The sequence below is a fragment of the Aptenodytes patagonicus genome, chromosome 9, assembly GCF_965638725.1.
Source record: "Aptenodytes patagonicus chromosome 9, bAptPat1.pri.cur, whole genome shotgun sequence".
Lineage (NCBI taxonomy): Eukaryota > Metazoa > Chordata > Aves > Sphenisciformes > Spheniscidae > Aptenodytes > Aptenodytes patagonicus.
The window spans coordinates 19424642-19449786 of NC_134957.1; the positions used below are offsets into that span (position 1 = coordinate 19424642).

Consider the following 25145-nt stretch of genomic DNA (forward strand, 5'->3'; position numbering starts at 1 on the left):
CAGCCAACACTGCTAGCAGCACTGTGAATAGGTTGAAAACATGACATTCTGGGTTTTGAAAATATGTTTTTTTACACCAGAGACATGTATATTGTGGTATATTTATATACTCCTGTCTGATGTCATATTGGGATCTCAAAGCAAGACCTACTATGTCTGCATTTTCTAGAGATGAAAAAATGAAATCAAAATGGAAGCATGATGTGGGTGAGTGCAGCCATATTACAAGAAACTCAAAGTTACATTTCAGCTGTTGAGATCGGAAGCGAAGGTACTCATGTTCCGATGCTCAGCTCCACACCGAGGAATAAGCTTCATGTTTAAAAAAAAGAAAACAAAACAAAAAAGCAGTCAGATATATATCTAGGCTAACTCTCAGTACAAGAATATATTTTAAACAGCAAATTTGATGCTATTCTTCATTATACTTATGCCATTTAAACTAAAAAGCCGAAAAAGCAGATCATTCACTCCAGGGTAACCACACTTCACAAGTGAACCTATTATTTTTCAGGAATAATTGTGCTTGCTCTCTTCTGCCCCCTTCACCCCATTCCACTATGTCTCCTATGACCACTCAGTTTGAAAATGCTACATTCTGGTATATTATCTGAGGAACAAAAATACTTTATCTGGGCTTACTGCTTTTATTCAACACCCAGAACAATCTATGTCTATTCCTTTAAGCTCCTTTGGATGTGAAAAAATATGGTTACATAAATCTTTGTAATCCTGAGGGGAGGATAGCATATAAAGGGTTTACTGGCATTAGGATTAAGTCTAGTGTATTACAGCAATCTTTAATCTCCTAAAATCTACCTCACCATTCCAAGCTGTTTTGTGCTAGTAGATGAAGCCTTGGAAATAGGACACAGCTGGCAACAGTGATAGAAAGAGACACTTAAAAAAGAAAAGAAAATACAAAGAAAAGGAAAGAAAAGAAACAATCGGTAAAACTGCTGATGAGCTGATTTAACACAGTGACTTGCACACTAGTTTTTTTATTAATTTAGAAATGACAGAAATTGGAAGAAGTCCTTGTGACAGAAATTAGGAGGAAAGAAAAAAAATCACTGAAGTTTGAAACCGAGGAAGCTGCAAGTGTGGACCAAAACCAGTCTAAAAATATCATACAGGATGTAAGAGTCTCGCTTGGTTTTGAGATTCATTGATCCAAATGAATATAACAAATGTGTCTAACCAAGAAAAAATGACAAACATGCTGAAACAGACTTTCTGTTCTCTTTTGATAAAACTGTATGGAATGAAAACACTGCTGAAGCCATGTATTACTTGAGAGAAAAATGTAGAAAAAGGTTGTTATTATTAGGCATATTTCTACAGAATGCCACAGTTCTACTATCTGGACTTGTGATTTCCCAGTCAAACAGTTTTCCATTGGGCTACGTATGGCATCTGCCGAGTTTAAAGGTTCAAAAGGCCAAAAGCAGTATAGCTCAGCAACTAATGCGCAGGCCTGACTGGGAGAGATACTGGAGCGCTGATTCCTAGCTCTGCAGCCTTGGCTGAATCGTTTCACCTGCATAAGTCTCAGTTTTCTTTGGCACTGCTGTGCATTCAGGAAAGCACATGTACTTACAACAAAATGTTAACATTTGTTTAAGGGCTATTGTGACCAATGGTATTTAAATATGTGATTAAATGATAACCTAATTAGGGCCTTAGATAGTAAATACAGATTACATGCTCATGCTGCATCTGGAAAAGAGAGTTCCCTTGCTCCTCTTCTGTGGCCAAAATCCTTAGCACTGGAGCATCACACACTGAAACAAAAAATAATGAAGTAAATTCTTCCCCTTCTGCTCTGAAGTGGTACTTAAATTTTGAACCCGAAACCACTGTTTTGAAAAGTTATAAGTCTGAGCACAATAAATTGTTAGACATCAGCACAAACTTCTGTATCTGACAGTGTCCCAGGTAATGTGATTTATTTTTTTTAGTTTTCCTTTTTTAAAAAAAAAAAAGGAAATGCATACTTTTCCACATTTGGGATTGTTCCATCTGCCTTTGTCAAGCTTTAAATATACTAGAGCTTGTTAAGAGCTAAATATGAGCCGTAATACACAGAATTATGTTTATCTGATAAAGTTATGCAAATAATTCTGCACTTAACTGATACTCATCAGTATTTCAACTGTTAGGTAAGTTAAGTTTTAAGCATTTCCAGCACTGAAGAGAAATATTAGCAGAAATCAATCATGGTACTGCAGAATCTAGAAGATAGTAAAATAATAGCATTTCTTTCTTGTTTAGTAGTTTGTATTTCCAAAGCACGACACAATCGTGAACAAATTAATCTAAGGCTTACACTGAATTTTACCGATAAGGACATTAAAAGCCTTTAGCAAATGTTTAATTGAAATAACTGCCGCACATTAATTCCAAGAAACTTGTTTTAGTGTCATAGAGATTTAGCAAACACCAAATGAGAATGAACTCAATATGCCCCAGTGCAGAGAATCCTGTGTGTGCTTTTCTTGAGAATCAGCTAGCAAGAAACTGCTTTGAAATGACATCTTAACAGCAAATGAGGGGCACATCAAGAATAGAAAGAACCTAATGATACGCTATCCCATGGAGCATGAGCAGAAACCATAGTCTTTAAGGCTGTCTTTTAGCTGATATCACAGTTTTCCATGGAGAAAAAATTTTCACTTTGTCCTTTCAGTAGTTCTGAATTTGACTCCCACATCCAAAGGTTTCCCCTTTCTAAAGCAAGAGTAACTGTCACCTATTTTTCCCCTCCAGGATAGTAAGTTAATTCTAATAACTCAGTAAAACCTGGCAGAGGATGCACTGTGTTGAACACAAAGGTTTTCTCAGAAAACTATGTTTCAAGGAAAAACACCGCTGCTTCCTCTTCTGCATTCTGCTGTCAGGAATCGGAATCCTTCCGGTTCCCCACTAAACACCACTGTCATAAAAGAAATGTTTATTTTGATCTTCTGTTCTTCTTGCGCATTCATTTTTGAACAAAGCGTCTGGCACTTAACCAATTCATCTTTTTCCCCAGTAAAGGTCATACATAAGAAAAAGGGTGTGATTCTTCACATCCAATTACCCACATCTCAAGTCATTTTTATATTGGAAGATTTTTGGCTCATCTCAACCATTAGGACACTCCTTTTCCCAGCACAGTACAAAACTGATGTGTTTCTGAAATCAGTATCACTATGGGTATGTCAATAGAAAAGACGGGAAGGAAAAAAAAAATTAAATATACCAAGAAAAATGGCCATTAAAATTTCCCTGTAACACACATATTCCATTTGGATCATGTATGGGCATAGGGTTTGCAGCCCAACTGTATGGCTACCCAGCCTGAAGCATGGCACCTGGTTGCATTATAACGGATGACTTTTTAAGAGATCATAGAGTCACAGAATACCAGGTTGGAAGGGACCTCAAGGATCGTCTGGTCCAACCTTTCTTGGCAGAAGCACGGTCTAGACAAGACGGCCCGGTACCCTGTCCAGCCGAATCTTAAAAGCGTCCAACGCTGGGGAATCCACCACTTCCCCGGGGAGATTATTCCAATGGCTGATTGTTCTCACCGTGGAAAATTTTCCTCTTGTGTCCACTCGGAATCTCCCCAGGAGTAACTTGTACCCATTACCCCCCATCTTTTCCATGTGACTCCTTGTAAAAAGGGAGTCTCCATCTTCCGTGTAGCCACCCTTTAAATACTGGAACATGGTGATAAGGTCTCCCCTAAGCCACCTTTTCTCAAGGCTGAGCAAACCCAGTTCTCTCAGCCTTTCCTCATATGGCCGGCTTCCCAGTCCTTTGATCATCTTTGTGGCCTTTCTCTGGACCCTCTCCAGCCTGTCCACATCTTTTTTGCATAGCAGGGACCAAAACTGAACACAGTATTCCAGGTGTGGCCTGACAAGCGCTGAGTAGAGTGGGATAATGACTTCTTTATCTCTGCTGGTGATGCCCTTGTTGATGCAACCTTGTTGATGCAATCCTGTTGGCTTTCTTTGCCGCAGCAGCACACTGTTCACTCATACTGAGCTTGTTGTCCACCAGGACCCCCAGGTCCCTTTCCACAGAGCTGCTCCCCAGCCGGGTAGATCCCAGCCTGTGCTGCACTCCTGGATTATGTTTTCCCAGGTGCAAGACCTTACACTTGTCCTTGTTGAACTTCATAAGGTTCTTGTTAGCCCACTCTTCCATCCTATCCAGGTCTTCCTGAAGGGTGGCTCTCCCAAAGTGTCTACTTCCCCACTCGGTTTGGTATCATTAGCAAACTTCATCAGGGTACATTTGATCCCATCTTCCAGATCACTTATGAAGATATTAAACAGTATTGGGCCCAGTATCGATCCCTGGGGGGCCCCACTTGTGACAGGTTCCCATTCTGAAAAGGGGCTATTTACCACCACCCTCTGGGTGCGGCCTGTCAGCCAGTTCCCCACCGCTGAACTGGGGTTCCCCACCCACTGCATGGACCACTATGTCTAGACCGTAACACATCACTTTCTCTAGGAGGAGACTGTGGGAAACCGTATCAAAAGCCTTGGAGAAATCCAGGTAGACAATGTCCACCGCTTGCCCCACATCAACTGAGCAGGTTACTTCGTCGTAGAAGGCAATCAGGTTTGTCAAGCACAATTTGCCCTTGGTGAATCCGTGCTGGCTTTTCCCAGTCACCTGCTCCATTTGACTTGTGATAGCCCCCGGGAGGATTTGTTCCGTAACTTTCCCAGGGACTGAAGTAAGACTGATGGGCTTATAATTTCCTGGATCCTCCTTTAAGCCCTTCTTGTAGATGGGAGTGACGTTAGCCTTCTTTCAGTCTTCTGGGACATCCCCCGATTTCCATGACTACTCAAAGATTATGGAGAGCGGCCTCGCAACAACGTCAGCCAGCTCTCTTAACGCCCTCAGGTGGATAACATCAGGGCCCATCGATTTGTGGGGTTCAAGCTCCTGTAATAGTTCACATACCAACTCTTCTTTCATTGACAGTGGGTGTCTCTTAACTGTGATGGCCTATGACCTTTGGCTTCCTCTGCAAGACAAGGTTAGGTCTCAGAAGTGCATAGCTCCGTTGCTGTGTTTTAGACTACTTGCTTACCCAGTTTTGGGGGACAGTCAGAAATAGAGGATCTGGGAAATTTTGAGAGGGGAAGAAAAGGGAAGGCAGATGGCAGAGTAATGGGTAGGGAGTGGAGAGCAGGAGAGTGATTGACCACTTTTATGGAAAGAGGGTAGGATGGAAGACTATTATATTACCAGTGGAGGACGTCCTGCTGTTGTAAACTTGAAGTGCTTTTGAGATCCACCCATCTAAGTTTAGCCTACCTGAGCAATATTTTTCTGAATCTTTACCACATCCTCTAAACTATGTTTTTGCCTATCTCTCTTCAGGGTAACATCTTCACTTTCATATTAAAAAAAAAAAAAAAAATATTTCAACAAGGGATTTTTATATATGTAGGTAACATACTGAATTTCAATCTAACATCAATTCTCCTTGAATAAATGTACAGAAACAATGACTATGCTAAGAAGAGAAATAAAAAGTGAAACTGCTTAGACAGTAAGTATGTGGTAGTCCATAAAGAAATAAAGCTAGATGTGGACTAGCTTATTCCAATATACCTACCTTTAATATTTGATAATTTTTTGTTATAAATTAATTTGATGAGTGTCATTTTACTCATTTACTAAATAAAGCTATACACGCTATGCATATCAGTCTGTGCTCAGACAATCTATCAACGAAAATATAGACATACAGCCAAATGTACTCACTTAAGGGCTTACAGGAAAAAGAAAAAAAGTATACAGTGGTCAGTTAGAGTCTGCAGGCCATCCTAAGTCCTTTCCAATTTCCGCAAAATCAGAACATACGTACTTACTCTCATGACCTCGCAAAATAAAAATGATACCTAACATAACAGCAGAACTTACTAGGCAGATATGAAGTGGATTAATTCCTCTCAGTAGATATACAAATGCAAATGTTTGCCTTAGTTCTAGACACATGAACATTTAAGTTACACTGCCTTGCATTATATTAATAATTTCTATCCTAAATGAAGTCAGAGAAAGTATTTGTCACCAACTCCAATGGGACTCCAATTTCTTTAATATATTTAGCATCTATGAAATTGAGTTCTTAAATCCATAATGAGTAATTTTATTTTCAACATTTTTATGAAAGGGGAAAAAGGAAAAAAACTCATCATGTGTATGCATATTCATAAAACACTACCACAAGAGAATTAAAACTGCATAAATTGTGAACAAATGTTGAATTGTGGGGTGGGGTTAAAGCAACTTCACATTAGTGAAATATCCTATGGTGGCTTTCATTATTGATTCTCTGTCAACATCATGTTAGTTCTTTTTTAAATTAGTTCTATGGCTTGAACTTGAAAAGATCGTGAGGCAGAGTCCACAGTTTCATTCTAATTGCTGTTTTTCCTGGTGGACTGCACCACGCCAACCTGTCACTCATCAAGATGATTTGTCTGTGAACAGACTTAATTAAACACCTCAAATCCAATTTCTTTGATCCTTTCACTATGAAAAAAACCACACACACTACATCAGCTATGAAGAGTTTTCTAAAGAAAACACTCCTTAACATACTCATTGGCAGTATTCTCTACTGTTGAAGAAACGGAAAATTCAAAACCAAGAAGATTAATTAGGAAGGGAAAATAAAATAGTTCTAGAGACAACAAAGAATTTTTTAACTCCTAAATATTCAGTAGAAGATTAAAGAATGGTTCACAGCACCTACACATCTCTTCCTTTTTTTTCCTCTCCTTCAAATAAAATCTTCAATACGCAGTGCAGGCTTGACTTGAATATAAATTTTAAGTTATCTTCCTTTAGATTTAAACAGGTAATAGCATTATTTTTTGTGAAAGAGGTAAGCATTTTCAGCATCCTTTTTCATGACTTAAATATCTGGCACATTGGTAGAAATGGTTAAAGTGAAAACACTCAAAATATAAATGTGCAGTTTCATGAGAATGATTCACAAGGTGTTTTTGCTTTCTATTCTTAACAAATATTCTTGCAATTTAAACTTGATTTATTAAATTGTTTTCAAATGGCATTCATTCATGTCTAGTCTTATAATTGCATTTGCAAAGTCTTTTGCATTTTAAAGAAGATCAAATCTCACAGCTTTGTAACACAGATTATTCTGCATTTGATGGGTATTCACTGCACCACCACCAAGTACAGTCTTCAATGTAGATTGCTGAGAGTTATAATTTCAAAGCATTTCTTGAAAATTAATTTATTAATAATGAATATCTCCTACACTGGGAAATAAGTTATTTGTATTTTAGAAAATGCTGTTTCTGTAAGTGCTTTTATGAAAGAAGATTATTGGTTATAGTTGGTTTTATTATTGCAAGGTCTTTAATGACTGGTGAGCTAATTCTCTCTTTTTGCTCAGTTATGTATTTTCCAGAGTTTTATGGTTGCACAAAGAAGACCTGGCCTCTGCAGCCACGTCAAGAGAAGTTCCTACGTAACAGATACTCAACTGGCTAAGCAGTATTTTACTACTTTAAGTAAGGCTGCACTAACATGCACTAAATAAATATTCAGCCCAACCTCTAAATTTGGACTGTACTATGAAAACATCTGTGGATTCATACCCTTCCCAAGAATAGCGATAAATAATTTTGCTTAGCTTGTTATTTTATTGTTTCATGCGCTTGGAGTTTGGGAATACAAAGTTTATATCATAAGGACATTTAAAGAAGAAATGCACTGAGGCTTCAGAATTACTCTGAGCTTCTAAAGTAGTGTTCAAATATTGCCACAATGGGTTCTGTCATTGGAATTTAGATCCTTCATGTTGCAAAAAACCTAAAGGCTTATTTTCATGTTTGGTGCAGCAAATAATGTAAGCTACCTTAAAATACAAATGTAACCAGTCTAGAAAAGACAAACATATCCAAACCAGTGAGTGCATCTAATCTGTGTAATGCCATGCTTGGTACTTCTCTCCCATCGTATCACCTTCAAGAAATATAAAGTAGCATGACAGTGTCAAAAAAAGAAAACTAATGTAACATGGTTGATCTCTAGCGTCAGGACAGCCAGACTCATCCTTGTGTCATTTCTAGGGCCAGATGAGAGACATCTTTAACGCTCAATAACATATTGTATCTCTATAGCTGCCATAGCATCTGCCTCATACAAATGCATACATTAGCTTTTTATAATACTGTTAAATCTTTCTGCATACAAAAGTTTTATTAACCCTACATGCCACTGAGATTGGAAAAAAAAAAAAAAAAAGACTAAGTAAATTGGTTCTTCTCAATACAATCTTTTATATGAATGGAAGACACTCCCTGGAATAAAGGAGCAGATGTGCCTGAATTAGTCAAGATTCAAAGTACTGTTGTAGGTGATGGTTTTGCTGTACACATGCAACACAGTTTATCTGGTACTGAGAGAGAGTGGACATTCACATGTTTCAGATATGCTCTCTTGGCAGAAAGACAGATTTGTGAATTTCAGGACTAAAAACACCTATGCTGAAAGTATCAGTCTGTTCGCTCTTGTGGTGACTATCACTTTTATTATTAATTTCTCCCATTCTTTAAATTCTGCTTTACATCATACCAATGTACATCTGAGCAGCATCACTGATATAAATGGAGTTACTCAAGTATTCAGCATGATACGCTTGGCAACAGTATTTTATTTTTCTAGCTGTTCTGGTTTATTAGGCTTCCAAACATCCGTTCTCATTTTGGGGGAAGTAAAATAAGGAGAAAGCAGAATCTTAAAAATTTTATCTGCTTGATAGACTCTAACTTACAAACCAAGTATGTATGATGACAGTGCTGCCATCCCACATAATAATAATAATATAAAAAAATGCCCTGAGTCAGACCAGTGGTCCATCTGGCCCACTACTCTGTCTCTGACATGTTCAATGGCTGAAGCTCTTTACAGGCAGCACCGGAGCCTGGCCGCTTCCCGTGGTCCACTCCCCTTTATACTTCCCCAGTAATCTGCAGCTGTAGTACTAGGGATGTTAGTGGGTACAGCCTGCCGCAGCGCTTTCAGCACGCTTTTATACACCTGTTGTTCGCGAATTTGTCCAAACCCTTTCTGGACCTGCTGATACTGTCCGCATTCACAATCTTCAGTGGCAGCAAATTCTGGAAGCTCCCTACCCCCTGTATCTTCTGCTGAGGGATCTGGTGAACAGCTCTTCCACCATATTCAGCTTATCTACTGCCTTCACAATTTTGTAAACTTTAGCTCATTACCTCCCCCATCCTAGCAGGAGCTAAGTATTTCAAGCATCTGACCCAATACACTCCTGCCTTCAAACACATGCTTAACTACTCTGAGTTGGAACATGGGGGTCAGAGCATTGAAAAAGAGTGTTTATAAATATAAAGGCCAACAACTAGAATTAAGCCTCATGACGAATTATATTCAGGGATAAAACCCCAACTTTTAAAAAACAGCAAAACAGCCAGAGACTTTATTGGTCTATTATTTGTACTCGTTATGCCTCTCGTTATGCCAGTGTTAGTGCTTTACAGACAGGCAGAGACATCCTGTCTTGCAAACAGAGGACGCTTCCACATCACAGTCCAAATGGTGCTATTGCAATTTGATTAGATACGCCCAAACTCTGAAGTAGATAATTTGTAACAAGAAGGATGTGGGTGACAACCCACCTCACGAACATTGTGAAAAGGCTCAGGTAATTAGCATGTACTGAACTCCAGTGATGCCTGGCAGTAGAAATGGCAGCTAGTTTAGAGGCAGCCAAACAAAAACTATGCTTTCAAGAGAAGATTTACTAATGCGATATTTTTTGTCCTCACACATTGCTGCTACAGTTGGTGCTCAGCAATTACCACCTTTACCTTATAATTTCATACCTTTTAAGCTCATCTTGACTCAAAAGATTTATAGCTCCTGTTTCAGACTTAGCATTAATAACAAAAAAGCAGTATAATTTTTGAACATATCAAAACAGCAAAGACGGGAGGGAAAAATCAATTTATAGATAAATTAAGATCAATTCAGTAAGTGGGTGGTCTCAAGCCTGCCAATCTGGTAATAAGTTCCAGTTCAGGATCTTTTGTTCTGTAATTGCACTTGGAAACTTCTTCTGACTACCCAAGCAGACACCAATGTGTACAACAAGCACAAATTAAATGCCATAGTTTATGGTTTTAACAGGAGCAATAATTCCCACATTTAAACTTTTTTGTCCACCAGAATAAGGACTGAGAGGTCAAGTTTCCTAAATTGCTATTTTTTCCTATGCTACCCCTTGGGAAGACTTCAGAGTTGGCTTTTTCGGTAATGGTAAGGATGATTAGAAATAGGTAAAAGCCGTTCATTAAAACTTCATTCCTATTAACTTTACACATATATTTGTATATAAAATATTTAGTTTTCTCTTGAATTTGAGTCTGCTTCTCCTATTAACAATCCATTGTGGAAACTATGTACAAATGTAATTGAAGTAGAAATCTCTTTAGAGTACATTATACTTTATTGTTCACTAAGCTTTTAAGTATCTTTAGACAATGAAATTTTTATGTGAAGAATGTAATAATTTCATATAGTCTTTTTGGAAGCATTTTTGTTTCTTCGCACAATTAAAAAAAAATCAAATTTATTTTAGGGTTTACTTTTCCTAAATTCCTAATGCATATGACAGAGATTTTTAGAGTAGAAAATCGCAGAGTTGATTTAATTACTATTCCAGTCTCTATACAGAACACAAGGTACATTTGAAAGTTTGAGGGATTGTAATATAAAACTTATCATGATCAAAGCTGAAAAGTGCCATTAGATTTGATTCAATAAACCAATGTTAAAAGAAGGTAGAGAGAGCCCTGAGCAATACTGTAGATTCCACGTAGTCTCAAAACATTCCCATTTCAGATTGCAATGATACTCACGTGTGTTATCTGTCATTATAAGAGCTACACAAACAGCACAGCCAGACATTGCTGTATTTTATTCTAATTGAGTATTACCAAATTACCAACCCAGATTGTTCCCTGTAAGTATACAGCAGCAAATTGCGTATATTTTTTTCAAAATGTCAGGCTTTTAGTCCTTTATCCTCAAAAGGAACATGAGGACAAGGGTCTTTATGTTTGTTAGGTGTCCTATCAGTAAGTCTCCATGTTACTGCAAGGCATAATCACACACACGGAGTTTCAGAAGATAGGACATTCTTGTGACAGATATTTCCAACACTAGAAAGTGAAGTGCAGCAACTTCTACTACTTCACAAGTTATCAGAAAAATTAGTGACAAATTGTGTTGTTCAAGCACAAACTACAACTTTGTGTTAAAAACATTTTTAAATGATTGTAAATACATTTTTCTTTGTACATTGAAGTGGTGCATTTATATGGTTAAACTGCTATTTACAAATTGTCACACCATTCTTAATCCCCCTGTCTTCAAAGTATCAGGATTTGATCTGTACTGCAAATAGTACAGGTCAAATTTTTCTTCAGAATATGGCTACAAACAGTTTGAGGTTATGTGCTAAGACCCAGAATGCCCGTTTTGCTCTGTTTCCAAAAAGTGTGAATTGACATCATTCTACTGGATACCAAGGCGGTATCATCAGTACTTAAGTGTTACAAGAGTCAAATGTGGTTAAATTCAGAAAAGACTCTCATCTGTCATTTCTCAATATCCCAGGCAAGTCCTATATATAGTCTATCATTAGAAGGTACTTACCAAAAAAGTATCAAACACACATAGCATGTCTCTTGAATCAAAGCATCGTAAATAACTTTTTTCAAGATGTCATGGTTTAACCTCAGCCGGCAACTGAGCACCACACAGCTGCTCGCTCACTCTCCCCCCCTCCCGGTGGGATGGGGGAGAGAACTGGAAGAGTAAAAGTGAGAAAACTCATGGGTTGAGATAAGAACAGTTTAATAATTGAAATATAATAATAATAATAATAATAATAATAATAGAATATACAACACAAATTATGCACACTGCAATTGCTCATCACCTGCCGACTCCCCAAGCAGCGGCCCCCCCGGCCAGCTTTCCCCTAGTTTATATGCTGAGCATGACGTCCCATGGTATGGAATGTCCCTGTGGCCAGTTGGGGTCAGCTGTCCTGGCTGTGCCCCCTCCCAGCTTCTTGTGCACCTCCAGCCTTCTCAGTCGGTAGAGCTTGGGAAGCTGAAAAGTCCTTGACTAGCACGTAAGCACTACCTAGCAACAACTAAAACATCGGTGTGTTAACAACATTATTCTCATCCTAAATCCAAAACACAGCACTGTACCAGCTACTAGGAAGGAAATTAACTCTGTCCCAGCCGAAACCAGGACAAAGACAAACTAAGCAAACTTGCAGTTAAATAGACTGTTGGTCTGACCTCTTTATCAAGCAGTGACTGTACTTCAAAACAGAATCAATATGACTTCTTTTTCTTTTTTTTGTAAACAGTCTTACCCCACAATCCGCTAGAATTTTCTGTCAAAAATCACTGAAAATAAACTGAGTGAGAACAGGGGAGAGGTGCCTAACACAGCCAGCTCCAACTGCCATGAAGTATTCAACTAGGTCCGGTCACCAAAGGGTCTTAAATTAAGCTGACATAAGGTAAGAGAGGGAAGGTCCTCACAGGGATAACTAACTAAAAGAACGGAAACAAAGAGCTGCAATAAATGGTCAATTTTCTCAGTGAAGGGAAGGCACCAGTGGAATCCCACAGGGATCTTTGCTGGGGTCTCAGCTGCTCAACATATTCAGGAATGATCAGGAAAAGAGAATGGAGAGGAGATTAAGTTTGCTATTGCTGATAAGTTTTTCAGGGGAAGAAAAACAAAAATTGACTGCAAAAAAGAGTTGCAGAAAGAATCTGTGGCACTGAGTGACTTAGGATAAAATGGCAGATGATGTTCAAACTAGGCAAATGTAAAGTAATGAACTTGGCAAAAAAAAACAGTTCTCACTTTAGGCACCCAGTGATTGATTCTGAATCAGCTACTACCAAAACCGAAAGCGATCTTATGTTAAAATAATAACCTTATGAACGTATCAGTTCAGTAGCTTAGGAATTATTATTAAACAAAGGAAAACCTCAGAAAATGTAATGCTATTGGGTAAAGTCAGTGTTGTGCCCACATCATGATTGTTATGTGGAATTCTGGCTCTTTCACCTGAGAAAAAGCATGTAGTAGAATTTAAAAAAAGTTTGACAAAAATTATCAAAGGTTACAAAATAACTTGCACAGAAGGACAATATTTACAGGCTAGGACTCCCAGTATAGAAAAGCGTCAACCAAGAGCCAGCTAAAAATCATGACAGGCATGGAGGAGGTAAAAGAAAAATCCACTAGCTGCCTATTCCACTACACTAACAAGAAAGCATCAAATACAAATTAGCAGGTGGAGGTTCAAAATTAAAAGCCAGGCAGGCACTTCTCCACTCAATGCAAAGATGAACTGTGGAACTCCCTGACACAAGATATTGCGAATGCTGAACACACACATGGATTCACAAACTTTGGGAAATATTAATAAAAGAAAAATCTGCCAGGCCATTAAAAACAAAAAGGCTATCCCCGATTCAAGTGGTCCCTTTTCCTCAGAAGCCAGGAGAACGTTCATCAGACTTACCACGCGGTATCTCCTCCTCATATGCATTCATTTTTAGCCCATGCCTGAGCTGGGATACTGACCTAGGTGGGGCATTAGTCTAACCTGTTATGAATATTTTTATGGGCTCTACAGACAGGATGCCAGTAGCCAGAACAGTCACCATATTCATAAAGTATTGCAGTGCCAGAATCCCAAGGGTACCAATTTCAAAATCCTGTCTCAATAGGACTAATTCTGAGTGTGCAATATTAACCAGGCAGTCTGTCTATCTTCAGCAATTCTCCTCAGCTTTTGTTTTAAAAAGACATTTCTAAAAACAAACATATTCATTTTAGAGGACAGATTTCCGTTCTGGTGGCAAAAAGAATTTAAAATGAGAAGCAAATAATAATATGCATATTAATAATTTCACTGTCATCAGTAGGTTCAAAAGTCCTTTATAAAGGAAAGGAAGATTAATAATCTGTTCTGCAGATGAGAGGAATAAATGGCAGAGCAAGCTGTACATAAAACCCCATATGCTGGTTCAGTGTTCTGTACATTGAGCACTGCAGTCTCCTAGGACACACAGGAAAACTTCAGTGAGAATTAGAACAGGGATTTTATTCCATACATTATAATAAAAGGCTTTTTTTCTCCATTCAAAATGATTTATCCTTCAGTCTTACAGCTAGTCTGAACTGCAAGAAACGTGTCATAAAAGTCTGAAACATGTTAAAAAAAATAGAGGAAAAAAAAGAAAGCTGCATCTCAGTTCAATAATGAATTCAAGAGTTTTTAATAATAATTTCTGGTAAATTTGAAGTTCCTGTTTACAAAGAGTGGGGTGGTTTTTATCCTTACCTCATGAACCGTACTTAAAACATTTATCTGTATTGTAATTCTAGGAACAGAAAACAAAGACTACAGTCTTACAAAATAAGGGTCTGTTTGATCTTGAAGATCGATCGAGCTACACTTTCCATATACAGTTTTTAAAATCCCAGCAAATGTATTTCATTTTTAGAAGTGCTGCTTTGAACCACTATGCATGACCTGTAACTAAAATCTGTAAAACAGTTAACAGGATTTATTTATTTTAATTCAAGACAAAACCACATAATTGAACTTAATGGTTTTAGGTTTTTTATCCTAATGTTGAGAATTTGATGATCTGTCAAACTATATCTTATACAGCCTGTTCTCTTTACTGAAAAAGTTTACTGCTGTGAGAAACAGAAATACAGGAAAAATTTGGTCATCCATCTGCATGCTGATCGGCTAAGACAGCTTCACAGCATAAGCAATTGTTGGTTGTGAGAATCCAAAACTAACAACTGAAGTTGAACATTTTGAGCAATGGGTGAATGTACCTCAGCAAATATTGAGAGTTATTTCCCCTCACCTCCCATTGCAAGATTTAAATAAAAAAAATTATCCATAACCTCTGAAAAATTAGATGTGGCATTTAAATGCTACGGTTTGCTAAAAAGGGCTGATAATGTTCTTCCTCTTTGGCTTAATGGTATTTTTTAAAGGGGCCAAAAAAGTCCAGCATAGTTCAGAACAGGAAAAAATCTCCCCATCAGTCTATGAGTTGTAACTCATTCTGTTCTGCATATCATCAAACATTCAGATTCTTGATTTTAGGCTCCAGGCAATAGCTATTCTACTGTTTGTAGTAACATTTCTAACTTCGGCTCCACTGATTTTACAACAGCATAATCAACAACTAGTATACTAAAAGTCCTGAAGAAAAACATCACACATTTTGCATCAAAGCCATGTTAGGGCCAACATAAAAGTAATGGAATATATAATGAGAAATGAGCTGAATTTCAGGTATTTAACACCCAAATGCCTTTGGCTACCCAATGCACACCCCAACACAACAAGCTTGTAGGAATAGCAGGATAATAGGCAATGAAATTCTAATGTTGTAAGACCAGCATCTCCAAAGCAACAGCAAAAAGCTAACTTTGGGAGGTAAGCACAAACAAGAATAAACTAAGATGCCATAGCATTTCCTTAACTTTGTAAACAGCCTAAAAGGAAACTATCAGGTAATCCTAACATGTAGGCTCATTAACGCGCAGACTGTGCATAGATCAGTCAAACCCCTCTAAGGCTTGGCCACTGATCATCTCTGAGTTGTGATGGTTCATTTTAAAGACCAAAGTGAACAGCCGCTTGAAGGAGCTCCAACTAAGTCCATTAACATTCCTCCCTCTGAGAATCTTTTTTTTGTACAAAGCTCAAAATGCAGCCAAAAGGATCATGCATTCAGATGATCAACAGGTTAGGAATATATATGGCACTGAGATAACTGTTTAGGGGTTACAAAGATAGGTAAGGAAGGAAACGTATACTGCTTTCATATTAACACATATAATATCAGAGAAAGATTCCGAACAGTTTGAAAACAGATGGTTATACCAAAATTTTGCAGAGTAAGAAGAATTTATTGCATTGCTAACAGAAGTTTAAATTTTACATGCAAATCCTCATGACAATTGATTCATAAGTGTACTCTACCTTTCTGTTGTGGCGTTGCCCTCATTGGCATTAATTTGCGTTTTCCCCTGATATCTGAGACTAAAAACTGACTGCAGGTAAAAGATTAGAAGGGACAGAATTAGAGCTCCTTTACTGGCATTAACCCTGCCCTCATTTATTTATGGATGAAGCTTTGTGGTTTAACAAACACAGGCATTAGCAGGTTAATGAGTAGATAATCAAAATTTTCTTGTGCGCTCTGAAATTTACTGTACAAAATTCAAATTGTGAGCTGAAGATGTAATAATTAATTTTGTCATAGGTTTTTCTAGAGCACTCATCACTGTGGTATTTAAGTTATTCACAAAAAAATTAATTAATCTTCACGACGTTCCTTAAGGACAAGTAGGGCCAAAATTCTCAAAGTAGTGAGTATTATATTATGATACAGCTATAATGATATATGAAATACAAGTTTCTGATTATTTTTTTTTTCCCACCACTGGATTCTAGATTTCCGTGGGGGGCTTTATTTTTTAAGGAAATTGAAAATTTAGATTCACTTCATGATCATCTGCCTCTTGATTACAGAGTTAACTGACAGAAGTATTGTCTTTTTAAAATTTTCCTAGTCAAATTAGCAATAAAGACTCACTCATTTTGACTGTGAACTATTTTACTTTTCAAAGTAAGGAACATGGCACTTATTGAAAAAGAATATGATATTAATGAGAGTACTTTAACTTATGAAAGTAAAAATCTGTAGGATTTAAGTAATGTAGCCAGCTGATTTGAGAGACCATCCAACATCTGAATTAATATTGGTGATAAATTATTTCACAGTAAAATTATTCATACACAGTAGGAAATTAAATTGTCATAACATGATAAAGTGTTAAAGAAACAGTATCTCTTATCTACACCTACATATATTGTATGAAATCCCTGAGTAATCATTTTTCATAGTGTTATCTCTAACATATTCCACTCTATACATGGAATAAAGTCATGTTGCTTATTTAGTACAAGATACTGACTTCATTAACTTTGTATTAAAGTCCTAACCCCCTCAATAAGTGAACAGTGAAGGAGTGCTAGAACAGCTGCTCAGTGATAGCGTTATTACAGAACACAGTCAAAGTAACTCTCTCTACCAAGATTCAATTTTATAATTATATAGATTAATTCATTTAAGATTTAAGTGATTGTATAGTACAAACTAAGTATGAGTTCTCCATTTTCTGGCTTAATCAGGGGTTTGGGGAACATATTATATAGAAATATATGTTGGTCAGGAAGGTCAGATGCATTAGTTACACCTTGACACAACATGGCAACATCAAATATAAATACAACCGAAAGCGAGGGATATGTGGGGTTTTTATCTCGGCTTGATATTATGTTGTATAAATAATGTAGAAGGTTCAGAACCCAATCCAGTTTTATCAGATAAGCATATCTAAAGTGAATTGCCTATGGCATTGTGTATTACCGTCTTACAGAAATGAACCACAGTAGAGATATCCAAGATGTTTAGATGTGTCAGTCCAGATTTTCATATACAATGGTTGCAGAACATCGTTTACCACTTACCACCTGAAGTATTTTCTTGTTGTTAGGAAGATGGAGGTATTTCAGATACTTGCAGAATAAAAAGGGTTGATAAATATATCTTCTAGTGATTATTACTATACCTGCTGTATAACTTATTTTTTCTGCCAAATTCATGAAGAACTTTGCCTCAGTTGGATATCCAGTAAACTAACTAAAAGTACACTTAACTAAGTAACTACAGTCCTTCAAGTCTTAGCATGAAGCATGAGCATAAATGGAGACAAAAATCTCTTGGTGTTTCACAAACAGGTCCATCATCACTAACAGGCAGATAATCCTCCTTTTCCAGGAGGACAGAAAAACCAAGCAGGTCTTAGAGACTTCACCAGCATTAAGATACTGAGATAGATATTCAAGCATGTTACATGAGAGACATTCACCTGGCCAAAATTAATTGCCTGCCCCCAAATTATCAGAACTTTAACCTGTATAAACAATTCATTGTTTTTCTTTAGAGGCCTGTAAATAAATTAGAGAAAATGTGAGCAATGTCAGAACATTTTCTGCTCAACTCAGGGAGACACGAACCCAAACAACTGGTAATTGATTTCAAAGATAAAGTCCGGCTTTCACAAATTGCCAGGAAAAATAATGCCATATTCTGTCCTGTGCAAGTCTATATCCTAATTAAAAAATCTTGTCTGTGTACCTGAAATGAACGAACTTGCTCTGTACAAAATTGTCATTAAATGTATCTATAATGTAACTTTTTCTTAAGTATAATTTTGCTAAAGAAACAAATGCATTCAAAGGCAAAACTCACAAAGTACTGAAGACAACGATGTGGGAGTTTTTCTTGTGTTTCATAATTTAGGTGTTTGGTTAATGGCATTTTCCTACTGAAGAAATAAGTAGAATTAAACTGGGATTTGGAAGAGGTGCGGAATAAAATTTTGTTTTAAAGGCCTGTTTTCCAGTCTTTGTTATAACAATTTAACATGGTCTTAATCTTGTTATTTTCTTCCTAATAACTAAAGCACTCACTGAAAATGTGAAAGAGCATGAAGGACTTTTAGCTTAAGGCATCTGTTAGTCAATCAGTTTTACTTTATTAGGTAAACAACAGTCTCAATTAAAAAAAAAAAAAAGGTTTATTTTTATGTTATAAACACCTCTTGAGAGACCAAAGTCATCACTACAATTACATTTGACCTTTACTGCTTGAACTCCAGGGAAAATAATCACAATTCATAGAGTTAATTAAAAATACAGTGCTGCAGAAAATTGAAAACTGTTTGAAAATAAAGAGAGAAATTTTTATTTGGTAAGTAAAGCTGTTTCTCAGACAAATAAAAAATTTTTTAAAATCCCTGTTGTTATAATTATGGTAATAGTTATTATTCTGCAATTTCCCAAATTTTCCAGTCTCTTGAATACTACTGCATAATCATACTGTTAAAATTACATCTGTTGATAAACCAGTTGTTCCATAGATTGGCCTAAGTGTAAGCTGATATTTTGCAGATCTGATAGTTTTTTCCTGATATTAAAATATGTGTATGTACACACACACATAAAGATATATAGTTTGTATATGTCCACCTTGCAACGTAACTATTAGGTCTAATGTAGACCCCAATGCAACACTAAAATAGCTGATTTGATTTCTCTTAAAAGATTTAAAATATATTAATAGAATTATCTATTTGCCCATTTGGGGAGGCTTCTGATTCTTTTATAACATTGTTACTTTAGCATTCATTGCTTCTAATAGACAGACAGAAGAGCTACGGCCAAAGGCTTAGTCAGAATTGGGATCTCAATAATGCTATTCACTAAATAAACCAGAGACAGCACCTGTCAACGAAATTTATAACTGCATGTTGTGTGCATTATATCAAAGCGCAGCATACTCATAGGACTCTAATGAGGAAGTAAACAACACTGAGGGTCAGATCAGAGGGCTGCAACATTCTGCTCTCTACAGGGAAAACAAGGGTTGAATTAAATCCTCTTATTGGTAGCACTGCCACAGGTAGGGATGTATTTTACTCTTTAGACATATAAGCTGTTCTGGAAACCCATTTCCCAGCTTATTGTCACAGAGGTCTTCTATTGATCACAGCAAAACAACACTGTGATTGATCCTTCTTGTCTGTAGTATTTCCAATATGCTCATAAACTAAAAGTCTAGGTACCATTTATGTGGAAGTTAATGGGAGAGTATGCTTGAGCCTAGGTTACTCAATATATGTACAATTTTATAGAACAGAGTCCAACCTCTTTACGCCTACTGGTTTTACGGCAAAGGATCAGCAGACTACTTAAACAGTATTACGCATAAAAATATTGCTTGATAAACCTATCACAATATATACACATCTCCATTGAATCATACTGATTTTATGTTTTTCCATCCTGGCCTTAGGAGTATAGTAGCTGTCACATTTATCACCTCAGTGTTAAATGCCATCTTCTGTTATTTCAAGTCTTACCTCCTTTTCTATCAGGCTGTGTTCCAGGTCCTATATTTATGCTTGCCCTTGAGCTTTGCAGCGACAACTGGGAGGCCTTTATTACTCTTAAGAATTTAGCTCTCCTGTTGACACATGTTCTATGAAAACATGCAATCTTTTCTCTAAATAAAATTAGTCTTTGCCTGACAGAGCTTACCACATTAGCATGTAACTCAACAAGTGGATATTTAGCAAGGAAAGGAGGACAGAAAAAAACAACAGTAAAACTGGTGCTTGCCAAGACAACAGAACAAAGTTTGTACGCTATGTAGTCAGCACCAAAGCAACCGCTTTACTCTTGTACATCTTGTGAAATCTGTACTTAGTTCTCTGAAACTGATGTACAGACACTTCTCTGTCTTTCTGCTACCATGAACCATTTTATTGAGAAAGTCAAACTTCCTGATAGGGCTGCCACATCAAATGTTGCTAGTAGATAGGACAAACCAACTCCATCAGAAGTGTAAGGCTGACCTCTTGCTCAGAACCTCCGCTTTTTGTGATACCTTGGGCAACAAGGTTAAGAAAATAAATTTCACAATGAAAAGCCATCTTCTTGCTAAGTGAAAGGAAGGAATACAGGAAAAAAGGAATAAAAATTAGCTAATATTTGCCAACATTAACAATGAAGAGGACACAGAAACTTAAGGGAAGTAGTTATGCAAGTAGCATTATCTAGAATTGGTTCTGAAGGAATGACAACGTATTTTTCTTTATGTTGCCGATGACCCACTCGTTGGATGTGTGTAGTGCGCTCATGCCTCTACCTGCATTAATGCACACCTGAAGCATGAAAAAGCAACGTCTAATACAAACCATAGGTACAGCACAGCTTTGATTTGAACGGGAAGGGACAAGGCAGCCATAACGTCATATAAGTTATGCAAAATTATATATGGCTTCAGGCACTACCAATTAGCCAGTGAATGAGAGGCCCTTTAATTTCTTTCACTCTATTCCTCAGAAATCCACCCTTGTAAACACACTTGAAGCAAAGAGAGTGTAGAAAATTAAGCTAAAGGGGGGAAAGGTGAACTGTGCCTAAGAATAACACTGAAGTCAATATGGAGCAGAATTGTCTACAATTTTACCATAAGTTAATGTTTTTCATTGAATGAAGCACACCCTGTAATTTGAGGTCTGTTATTCCAACCATATACCAACTCTTGAAGAAGTTACAGAAATTACAGGAATTATGGTCGTACTCAATTCTCCCCTGAAGCAAACTCCTTCACTTTTAAAAGCTAAATCTAGAGGCAAAAAACCCACTTCTCTGCAGCACTACTTTCTTTTTTTTTTGTTCATTTATTTCACTATGTGATTTTTTTTTTTCAGTAAAATCATATCTGTTCTAAAATAAAATTAAATAAAACTCAAATACTGTCACAATCTGTTTCTTACAAACTGGATATGATGAGGACCCCAAATATTCCTGTTACCCAAGAATAAACTCTGGAAATTGGAAAACAGTCTAAGATTTTCTCTGCAGCATTAAGTCAATTTGCAGAGATATCCAACTGTATTCTGTGGCACTGATGAACTTGTCAGAGAAAGTAATATAAGTGTTTTCAGTATGTGTGTTTTTCATGTAAAATAGAAATAGCAGTCAATTCACCAAGCACAAACTATGATTCTCATGACAGAGGGCTGTCCCGGTCCAAAATGGATTGCAGGGGTGGACAGACAGAAAGGACAGAACATCTAATGTGAAGAATTCTCTCCCAAGGACCGATGAGCAATGCATAGATGTGAATGTGCTATTACTAAAATGGCTGGAAGAAACACCAATTGTAGAACTGACTAACATTGGGTCAGAAAACAATCCTTTTATGGTACCTTCGCTGTTTGGAAAACAATATTTGGAGTTTAGAATAAAATCAAAATATGTATACTTTATCAGCAATGAATCTTGAGCAGACTTCCAAACAGTGTAAGCAAAGAAATGATTCTATGAATGTTCAGTTAAAGTCCTGAATCTGAATTTCAGTTTGACTGTCTTCACACTGCTCAATTTCTAATACACTTCTGGTTAAGAAGTCAGTTAAGAGGAATTCTATAGCATTGGTGAATGTAAATATATATGTATGTGCATATATCTGGAAAGTGAATCTTCAGTTAATAATTTTGCTTGTATTACAAACTTGGTTCTGAAAGAACAGTCATTCCTTTGATGTAGGGAAACTTACTTGTTGACCTACAAGACCAATCCAGTTTACTCGCAACAAATTTTGAGCAGATAGTCTTTGCTCATAATGAGCTGTATGCATACCCATAATCTGCATATTAAGTATTATTCAGAAGTAACTTTTAAAAATATAAGTTCTATACAAAACAGCCTACAAGGAATAAAATATTGATTAAATACTTATTTCTAATAATTCACTGGGATTTTTTTATTAGTCGTTACCCACATTTTTCCCAGAATTTAATCTGATACCATACCTGTGACAAAGGGATTCATAGCAAAATGTTGCTGCAGTTGCTTCTTTTAAACTCACCTAATTATTAGTTCCAAATTTCTTCCCTTTCTGAAGGCTCAAGGAAACCTCTCTTCATCTCCTGCAAGCTCAGCCAAAGAGTGTGACAGAGCTATGCTGCTGGAAAGAAGACGACAGATAAAGACAATTTTATTCAGATCTGAAAAACTAAGTTGGACTTGCAACAGAGCTCAAACATACAACAGATATGTTCAAAGCAGTCATTTTAAAAGTAAATGCAAGTCACTGTTCTGATACAATCACTTCAACATTAAACAGCATTGTTTAATCAGAGCATTAATGATATTTGTGACCTTCCAGATTCTGCAGTAACTTCCACTTCTGGATTGGTTTTCATGTTAAAAATACTTGCTTTTAATAACAACGAAATATAACAAATATTTAGTAAGAATAGAGAAGCAATGTATAAAAGCGAGGCACACTATAAATAAAGATTCTATAGCAGAAATTTTTTTTTCACTGAGAAAATATCAAGGAAAAAAAACAATATCTGTTCTATGTTCTACCAGGCTAAATATTATAACTCCATGTGATTTACACCAGTGCAACTGCAACATCAAAGTCCCCTTCTCTACTACTTCATAACATGGACCATGCCCATTAACGAATAGGTTTGGACTTGGACTTAAGAAACATCAGTTTATGCAAATTTTGAAGGCCAATATATTGTCTGGAAAGGGATTCTCTTGTATTAATATATTTATACAACACAGATTAACTAGGCTGCAAGATATTGAAAAATGAATAAAGGTAGTTATTAACACATACTGCTTGTCTAGGAACTGTGGATCAGGCTACTTTGCAATTCCCTTCTACACAGAATAAAATCAAGCTTTGTTTATATTTGCACAATTGTATAATTTTTTTTCCATATGCATTAGAATACTCTATTTTTCATGCTGTGAAAAATAAATATATTCAGAACAGCTGCAAAACATTGCAAATAATTATCGTCTTAAAGCTGGCAATGATTTCAAGCAGATAGAATCATAGAATAGTGTGGGTAGGAAGAGACCTCTAAAGGTCATCTAGTCCAACCCCCCTGCTGTGGGCAGGGACATCTTCAACTAGGTCAGGTTGCTCAGAGCCCCGTCCAACCTGACCTGGAATGTTTCCAGGGATGGGGCATCCACCACCTCCCTGGGCAACCTGTGCCGGTGCTTCACCACCCTCAGCGTAAAAAATTTCTTCCTTAGATCTAGTCTAAATCTACCCCCCTTTAGTTGCCCTTGGTGAAGCCACGCTGGCTGTCTCAAGTCACCTCCCTGTCCTCCATGTGCCTTAGCATAGCTTCCAGGAGGATCTGTTCCATGATCTTCCCAGGCACAGAGGTGAGACTGACTGGCCTGTAGTTCCCCAGGTCTTCCTTTTCCCCCTTTTTAAAAATGGGGGTTATGTTTCCCCTTTTCCAGGCAGTGGGAACTTCACCAGATTGCCATGACTTCTCAAATACGATGGATAGTGGCTTAGCAACTTCATCTGACAGTTCCTTCAGGACCCGTGGATGGATCTCATTGGGTCCTGTGGACTTGTGCACCTTCAGGTGCCTTAGATGGTCTCGAACCTGATGTTCTCCCACAGTGGGCGGCTCTTCATTCTCCCAGTCCCCGCCTCTGCCTTCTGTGGCTTGGGCGGTGAGGCTTGAGCACTTGCCGGTGAAGACCGAGGCAAAAAAGTCACCTTTGAGTACCTCTGCCTTCTCCGTATCCCAGGTAACCAGGTCTCCCGTTACGTTCCAGAGAGGGCCCACATTTTCCCTCGTCTTCCTTTTATCCCCGACGTACCTATAGAATCTTTTCTTGTTGCCCTTGACGTCCCTGGCCAGGTTTAATTCTATTGGGGCTTTAGCTTTCCTAACCTGATCCCTGGCTGCTCAGACAACTTCTCTGTGTTCCTCCCAGGCTCCCTGTCCTTGCTTCCACCCTCTGTAGGCTTCCTTTTTGGGTTTGGGCTTGTCCACGTGCAAACATTCATTATGTCCAGGAGACAGAACATTCCTTATTTCATCTAACAACCAGCATAGCTAAGGATCAGTAAAAAAACAACCAGATAAACATTCCAAATGCGTTACTTTATTTCAGCACCCCATTTTGGTGAAAAAATAGCATATAGGTTCATCTACATCAGAAAGCATACGTAGTGATATGTAGGGAAAATTAATTCAATAAACAGAATGTGGAAACTGTCTATTTTGGTCATCTTAGCTTAGATAAGCTTATTAGGCAGGCAAAAAAAATATGAAGCTTTCACTAAGATGTCAAGTTGTAGCATGTGCTCTGCTGGTAACACCTGGAATACATCAGGTGTGTGGACTGGCTTTTCCTCTCCTTAATTTCAGTCAGTCCCACAAAGACAAAAATACTGTCTACTTGTTTTGCCAAATGATACTTGTCCTCTTGCCATTGAACAATAATTAAATTTCATTCACAGAAATAACATTTGGGTTGCTGCCCAATATAGATT

The 25145-nt window shown here is 37.3% G+C and overlaps 1 protein-coding gene across 7 annotated transcripts in view; it reads right to left on the minus strand.

The window, feature by feature from the left end:
• The window catches only part of TENM1 (teneurin transmembrane protein 1), a 940180-nt gene that overhangs the window by 748199 nt on the left and 166836 nt on the right, over nucleotides 1-25145 (minus strand). For all 7 annotated transcript variants that reach the window (XM_076347340.1, XM_076347348.1, XM_076347344.1 and 4 more), the window contains exon 3: nucleotides 22683-22778. The gene's annotated coding sequence lies outside the window, so the exon portion shown is untranslated. The remainder of the gene's footprint in view (nucleotides 1-22682; nucleotides 22779-25145) is intronic.